Here is a 6,850-nt window from a genome sequence, read left to right as displayed (position 1 = left end):
CATCAGTTGCTGGGGCGTCGCTTGATGCTGCTGGGGCGTCGCTTGATGCTGCTGGGGCGTCGGTTGATGTTGCTGGGGCATCAGTTGCTGGGGCGTCGCTTGATGCTGCTGGGGCATCAGTTGCTGGGGCATCGGTTGATGCTGCTGGGCCGTCGGTTGATGCTGCTGGGGCATCAGTTACTGGGGCGTCGCTTGATGCTGCTGGGGCATCAGTTGCTGGGGCGTCGCTTGATGCTGCTGGGGCATCAGTTGCTGAGGCGTCCGTTGATGCTGCTGGGGCATCAGTTGCTGGGGCGTCGCTTGATGCTGCTGGGGCGTTGCTTGATGCTGCTGGGGCATCAGTTGCTGGGGCATCGGTTGATGCTGCTGGGGCGTCGCTTGATGCTGCTGGGGCATCAGTTGCTGGGGCGTCGCTTGATGCTGCTGGGGCAACAGTTGCTGGGGCGTCGGTTGATGCTGCAGGGGCGTCGCTTGACGCTGCTGGGCCATCGCTTGATGCTGCTGGGGCATCGGTTGCTGGGGCTTCGCTTGATACTGCTGGGGCATCGGTTGCTGGGGCGTCGCTTGATACTGCTGGGTTGTCGGTTGCTGGGGTCGCGGGCGTGTCATTTTCATCATTAGTTACCTGAAGGAGTTGTCTGGCTGTGCTGTGTCGAAGATGTTTCTCATTTGGATAACTGTCGGTTCCTGTTTCCATTGACGTGTTTTGTCAGATATTTCTTACGATGACTCCAAGCTTATTGTATTTTATACAGCAGGGGTGGGCAAACTCTGTCTTCGAGGGCTGGAGCCCTGCGGGTCTTAGTGGTTTTCCTCCTCCAACACACCTGATTCATATGATCAGCTCATCAGAAAGCTCTGCATAAGCCTGATAATGATCCTGTTCATTGGAATCAGCTGTGTTGGAGGAGGAAAACCATTAAGACCTGCAGGACTTTGGACCTCGAGGACTGGAATGTCCCCTGTCATACGGATTGCTTACCGAAAAGTAGAAATAGGAAGATGAACGTTTTGATGATCATTGTGATGCTCTCTGATGTCCCAAGCTAAATTTGATTACGTCCTGTAAAAATGACAAAAAACAAAAACATTTCAGAGTGACTTTCAGTATATTCCCCAAAATATTCCCTCTTATCAAAACCTGCTCTATTGTACAAGAAACGTATCTAACAGAGGAGGGCATTAAGTAACTTGAAACAAGATGGCGGGAAAATACATTCAGCATTTATTTAAGGCAGGTGTGTCAATGGAAACCGCACTGCATGAGTTTGTCTTGTGGGTTGAGAGAAATATGGCCCAAAAAACGCTAGCCCTTGGTGTCTTTCTAGATATTGGGGGAGCTTTTGACAGCATGACTTTCAACCGTATTGACTGTATCTCGACAAGAGCTACAGATGCCTCCAATGCTAGTCCGTTGGATTGAATATTTAGTGAGCTTTGTGGAAAAACTGTGAAAAGGAAAATTGGTAAAGTACAGTATATTGGCAAAGTGGAATTCTGTCGCCCTTCCTATGGATTTGTGTTATGAAAATATATATGCACAAGCCTATGCCGACAACCTGGTGACGCTAGTAGCCCTTGCAAACGCACTCTGGGTAAGATGCAGGGCACAAATGGCAACAAACGTTTATGTTGATTTCAGCAGCGACAAAACTCAAGTCGTCTTGTTCACTACCAAGTGGGAGCTCAATTTGTGCCCCCTGTGGATGAACGGACGACAATAACTTGAACTTTCCACTGAAGCCAAGCCTATCGGCATTATACTTGATAGCAAGTTGACGTAGAAAAGTCATATCACACGGATTTCCTCCAAGGCGTCTGCGGCGCTAATGCAATGCAGACAAATTGTTGGCAAAGCGTGGGGATGAAATGGGTATACACAGCCGTGGTGTGTCCTCTCTTGACATATGCATGTGTATCCTTGATCAGCAGTATGGGAAAACTGTATCTGTGGGGGGAAAAACTCCAAAAGGTGGAGCGGTGACCATGTGTAATGATATCCTCAGCTTCTCCAAGCACACCTACGGGGGTGCAATGGCATTGTTGTTGAAAATCATACCGATAGGAGAGTTTGTCAGGGTGGAGGCTGTTCGTCCGTCCTACTGAATTGATCAGGCGGGACTCTGGACAAACAAAACCGTGGGGACACCTGGAAAAACCAGGAGTCATGTGGATGTGTGCAATGGTGACAGATGTGAGTTGCCATTGCTGGGAATGCCCGGTGACCTTAGGGGGGAAAAAACATTCAAAGACATTCGAAAGATACTTTCGGTGTCAAATACAAGATTAACAAGGCGCAATTGAATATGAATGCAACCTTGGCATAAATGTTCCCCCGGAGGCTACACCGATGGTTCAAAACTGGACAAGGGTTGGAGCAGGTATTCATAACAAGTACCTCAACCAGCGCTCAATCTCCTGTTCAGCAATTCCTCTTCTTGGGCCAACTGAGTACCGTCTTCCAGACAGAAGTCCTTGCCATATCAATGGCGCCAGAGATGCTGCTTGAGGAGGGGGGTCCAGCAACAAATAATAGTCGTCCTTTCTGATAGTCCGGCAGCTCTTAAGGCAATGGAATGCAATACGGTCACATCGGACACGGTTTTGCATTGCATTGAAAGCCTTAGTAACCTGGGTTAAGTGAAACAATCTTCTCAATTGTATGGATACCCGGTCATCTGGGAGTCCAGGGCAATGAGGATGCTGATCAACTTGCACAACAGGGATCTGAGCTCCTCATTGAGGGCCCAGAACCTTTTATTTCAGTCCTGTATGCTAGCTGTGTCTATGCTTTGCAGGACTGCAGCATAAAACGCTGGCAGCTGGCATGGGAAAAATGTACTGCTCGTGATAAAACAAAGGAAAACGTTGAATGGCCTTGGATTAGATCTGAGTTTGAGTAGGAATCAAATTAAGTCCAACAGGACATTGCAGTCTCCAGAAAGACAAAAATACTATAGGCCGGGCTATGTCCTCAACATGCCCAAAATGTGATATAGAAGACGAAACACCTAACCACCATGTGCAAAGGAGTACTGCCTTCCGGGACATTCGGAAACGACACCTGGGGAAGACATTTCTCGCGATCAGGTCAGGTGTTGAGAAAATGACTAATAAAATTCTGTCCACGTGCCTGAAGCAAGCTTCAAGGCATGCTGAGTACGACCACAGATAACTTAATGCAGCGTTTTGTCGCGATGGGCCTACCATCGGCCTGAGCGACTTGCCCGATTGCTTCAATCCATGGAACTGCCTTCATGATAATAGTATGATCAAGGGGGCAAAGCTGGACAACTATTGGCAGGGAGGATTAAGAAAGTGCAGACAGAGAGGCAGACTCTTCGCCGGAGCCCAGGCTTAAAGGGGCCCAGGCTTGAAATGCATTCCAATTATTATCAATGCATAGCATATATAGATAGCATGTCCTTTGCTTGATATATTTGGATAGATATCACATAGCACTGCCATCCATCCAATGAATGTCGCCCTTTGCGACCACCACTGGAAAGTATTATCATAGACGACGTCTACAGTGTGTACACATAGACGCCGTCGTGAGGACGTCGACGCCGCGGCCGTACTGGACGTGGCAAAGTCAAGCTGTTTGTTAAGATGCCTCGTTAAGGTTTTCCTTGGAGATGTATCATCAAGCCACAACTCATTGGATTCATACGTAACCATTACCTTTGATTGTGTCATTCTAACTCAATCTTACTAATTATTTGCTGATTCATTGGCAAATACCATTGCCACATGCATAATGGGGCGGATACGCTCACGTAGCGCTTCAATCGGGCCAACTGCAGCAGACTTCAAAAGAAAAAAGGAGTGCCAAATCGAGCCTCATTTCAGATGTCCAAGCGGTGTGTGGCTTGTGTGGTTTCTGTTTCAAATGGCTCTTAAGTTGCCGACACAAATGTAGTATGTTTTACCAACCGCCATACTTTATTTTCATTCAGTTGATATTCCAGCATGGGTGAAAATAGAGAGGTGTGGAATATAACTCCCAATTGGTTTATCTCTTTATACATCACATGAAGAAGAAGAAAAAAGAGAGAAAAATGTTGTTGAAGGAATTCCAATACAAGTTGTTAGTGTTCAAGCTCTACCTTTCATTCAGCCGCTCTGCACCTCAGCTTTGGAACTCCCCCCCTCACCAAAAATAACGCAAATGGACTCCTTCCAAAGCCAAATTCTCAAAGCCACTTGAAAGCCCTTCTTTTCAAACAGACCTATTCCCACTGGTTGCTCTTCCTGCTCTCTTGTTGCTGCTGCTGCTGCCTGATGTTCTGATGGTTGTTGATCTGCTACGAGCCGTTTAATTTTGAATTCTAGATCTTTTTTATGGGATTAGTTTTTTTTTTTTTTGTTATGTACAGTGACCTGGATTGGATTGAAAAGCACCTAGTACTATTATTCTTCTCGTTGTTATTCTTACAAGATGGAGAAAGTACTCACCACGCTCAATCAAATGAAATTTTCAATACTCTCGGCGTCGCTGGACTCAACTGTGTTGGTGTCGGTTCTGCTTCCACGTAGTATGTAGTCTTCCAACTGTATGGATTTGGCTATTAAAGATTGGAACTCAAGTCTTGTCCCGCCCTCATTAAGGTGAGGCCTCAATTATCCCTTCTTCTTCTGCAGATAGTGCGTCAAGAAGTGAATGTTGTCGAGCTACATTTTTGTTTGCAACCTGCAATTAATCAATTAGATAACTGACGTCATGTTGGATGTTTCAGAAACCTAGTAGGTTACAATTGGGAAATTACCATCGGATTGTTTTGGCTTCCGCTTGGAATGATCAAAAGTTCCCCTGCGTTCCCTTAAAAAACTTTGGTACGCGGTGGAAGAATGTCGAGCTTCTAACGTCAGCCGGCATGTTCAACTTTGGTGATGGAGGGAAATGTTTGCTAACAATCTTGAGTGTCCATCGCCCCCGCTTCCGTCGGCAACAGCATCACGCTTTCTGTCGTCACTATCATCATGACCCTGACTCACCGTTACTGACAGTCACCGAGACCAAACGTTTCAATACCTTCCTTCTCCATGCACTGACTGGATGCTTCTGGTCAAGTCTAGTCAAATTGATTTCTATCGGCCTTAATCGCAAAAGAGTCTCAAAGGGCTTCACACACCCACAATTGACAAATACCAACGGCATCCTCTGACTCTAACCTTACGAGGGCAAGGAAGAAGTCACGATAATAAAAATGTGGGAACCGCCTTCTAGGATGACCAGGCTGCGATGGATGCCGGGTGGACAACAATTGACACAATTTGTGCCGCCGCTATACAATGTTAGCTCAAATGGTGCGCGAGTCCACGTCACCAATTGAAGCACTGCAAGAAGACGCCGTCAGAGAAGTGTGTCCCCCTCCAACCTTTAAGGCTTCTTCCTGTCTGAGGAACTGACTGACGGACTAGTTCTGATCAAAGATACTTACAGTATCTGACAGACTGGATCTGGTCAAGGTTTACTGCCAGTCTGAAGAACCAAGTGAGCGGAAAGTGGTCAAGGTTACTTCCCATCTAGTAAACTAAATGACTCCCTCTCTTCAACATCCTGTTTCCTGTCTGAGGAACTGGCAGACGGGGCCCATTCTTGGTGTGTTCCTGTCTTGGGGACTGACTGGTAGATTCTCGTAAAGGTTATTGGTCTTTTGAGGAACTCGCACCTGAGGCATTGGCTGGCTACATGGACTTGTTCTGTTTAAGGTTACTTCCCATCTGAGTAACTGACCAATTGGCTCTAATTCACATTACTTCTGATCCGACAAAGTGAGATGCTGGTTCTACTCAAGGTTTCTCCTCCCATCTGAAAATCAGGGAGACTTGAACAAGGTTTTTTCCTCTCTGAGGAACTGACAAACTGGTTCTGTTTGTTGTTTCTTCCTGCGTGAAGATGTGGCAAACTGGTTTTGTTCAAGGTTCCTTCCTGTCTGAGGAACTGACCGACTGGTCATGACCAAGGTTCCGTTTCGTTTCTCAGCCAGTGATTGCCCATCTTATTTCCTGTGGTAGTGCCCGTGCGATTAGGTTGTGAGCGTCTGCCATTGTGCGCTCGTGTCAACAAACAAATATGAGCGAGCTGTCGTCACCGGGCTTAGCTGCGCGTCCTGTCCATGCAAATGTTATGCGCAGAATGCCGTCGAGTGACGACAAAGCTATGATAATTAGCGCCTTCATTATCCACACTCAAGCATCGTAATTGTAAGGTGCGGAGCTTGTTTAATTGCTGCTGTGCCGAAACAAGCAGTCTCGAGTACATACGCAAACACTCCTACATGTGGAATGGCAACACTCGCTCAGAACAGTTTCATCCGGATTTAGCAACTGAGGGTTGGTCATCATCTGCATCACAGTGCAGTGAACGTGAACGGTATCCCACATTGTTGCTCAACGGAATTGCGCATGAGCTCTATTGCTGATGATCTCTGATGACGATTTCCATGTGTTAGCTACTTCACAATGAGTCACAAGTGTCCATAATAAAAGGATTGGACAGTCAGCATTCAAAACCTCTCCACTTAATTGGCTACACACGACGACTCCGCTGTCTGTTTTGTTCACATATCATGTTGTGTTCTTTGTAATGCTGTCCTGTTTTGCCCAAGGACCTGTTGTCACTCCAATACTGCTGATCCTCTCCCATTTCAGTCTTTTCAGATTAGGGTGTGAAAGACTTTGCCGGTGACTTGTTGCTGCCGCCAAGGATTGCAAATACAAGATATGATCTCCTTTGTCTCTTGTAAAGCTTGGTCAGGAGTAACCCCGATGTTCAAGTTCAGGCACCTTTCATTTGAACAACATTTACTTTTTGGAGGACAAAAGAACGGAAAGTTCCTGAGCG

At 46.6% G+C, this 6,850-nt stretch overlaps 1 long non-coding RNA gene across 1 annotated transcript; it reads right to left on the bottom strand.

Annotated features, from left to right (window-relative positions):
* Positions 1-397: 397 nt before the first annotated feature.
* Positions 398-4,617, bottom strand: LOC144037156 (uncharacterized). The gene is made up of 3 exons (XR_013288846.1): positions 4,459-4,617; positions 983-1,063; positions 398-687 (listed from the first exon to the last, which is right to left on the bottom strand). It is a non-coding gene; the product is annotated as an uncharacterized LOC144037156 (long non-coding RNA).
* Positions 4,618-6,850: the final 2,233 nt, after the last annotated feature.

The sequence above is a fragment of the Vanacampus margaritifer genome, chromosome 17 (genome assembly GCF_051991255.1).
Source record: "Vanacampus margaritifer isolate UIUO_Vmar chromosome 17, RoL_Vmar_1.0, whole genome shotgun sequence".
Lineage (NCBI taxonomy): Eukaryota > Metazoa > Chordata > Actinopteri > Syngnathiformes > Syngnathidae > Vanacampus > Vanacampus margaritifer.
The sequence above is the reverse complement of the archived record's forward strand: the minus strand, read 5'-3'. Positions and strand labels throughout refer to the sequence as shown.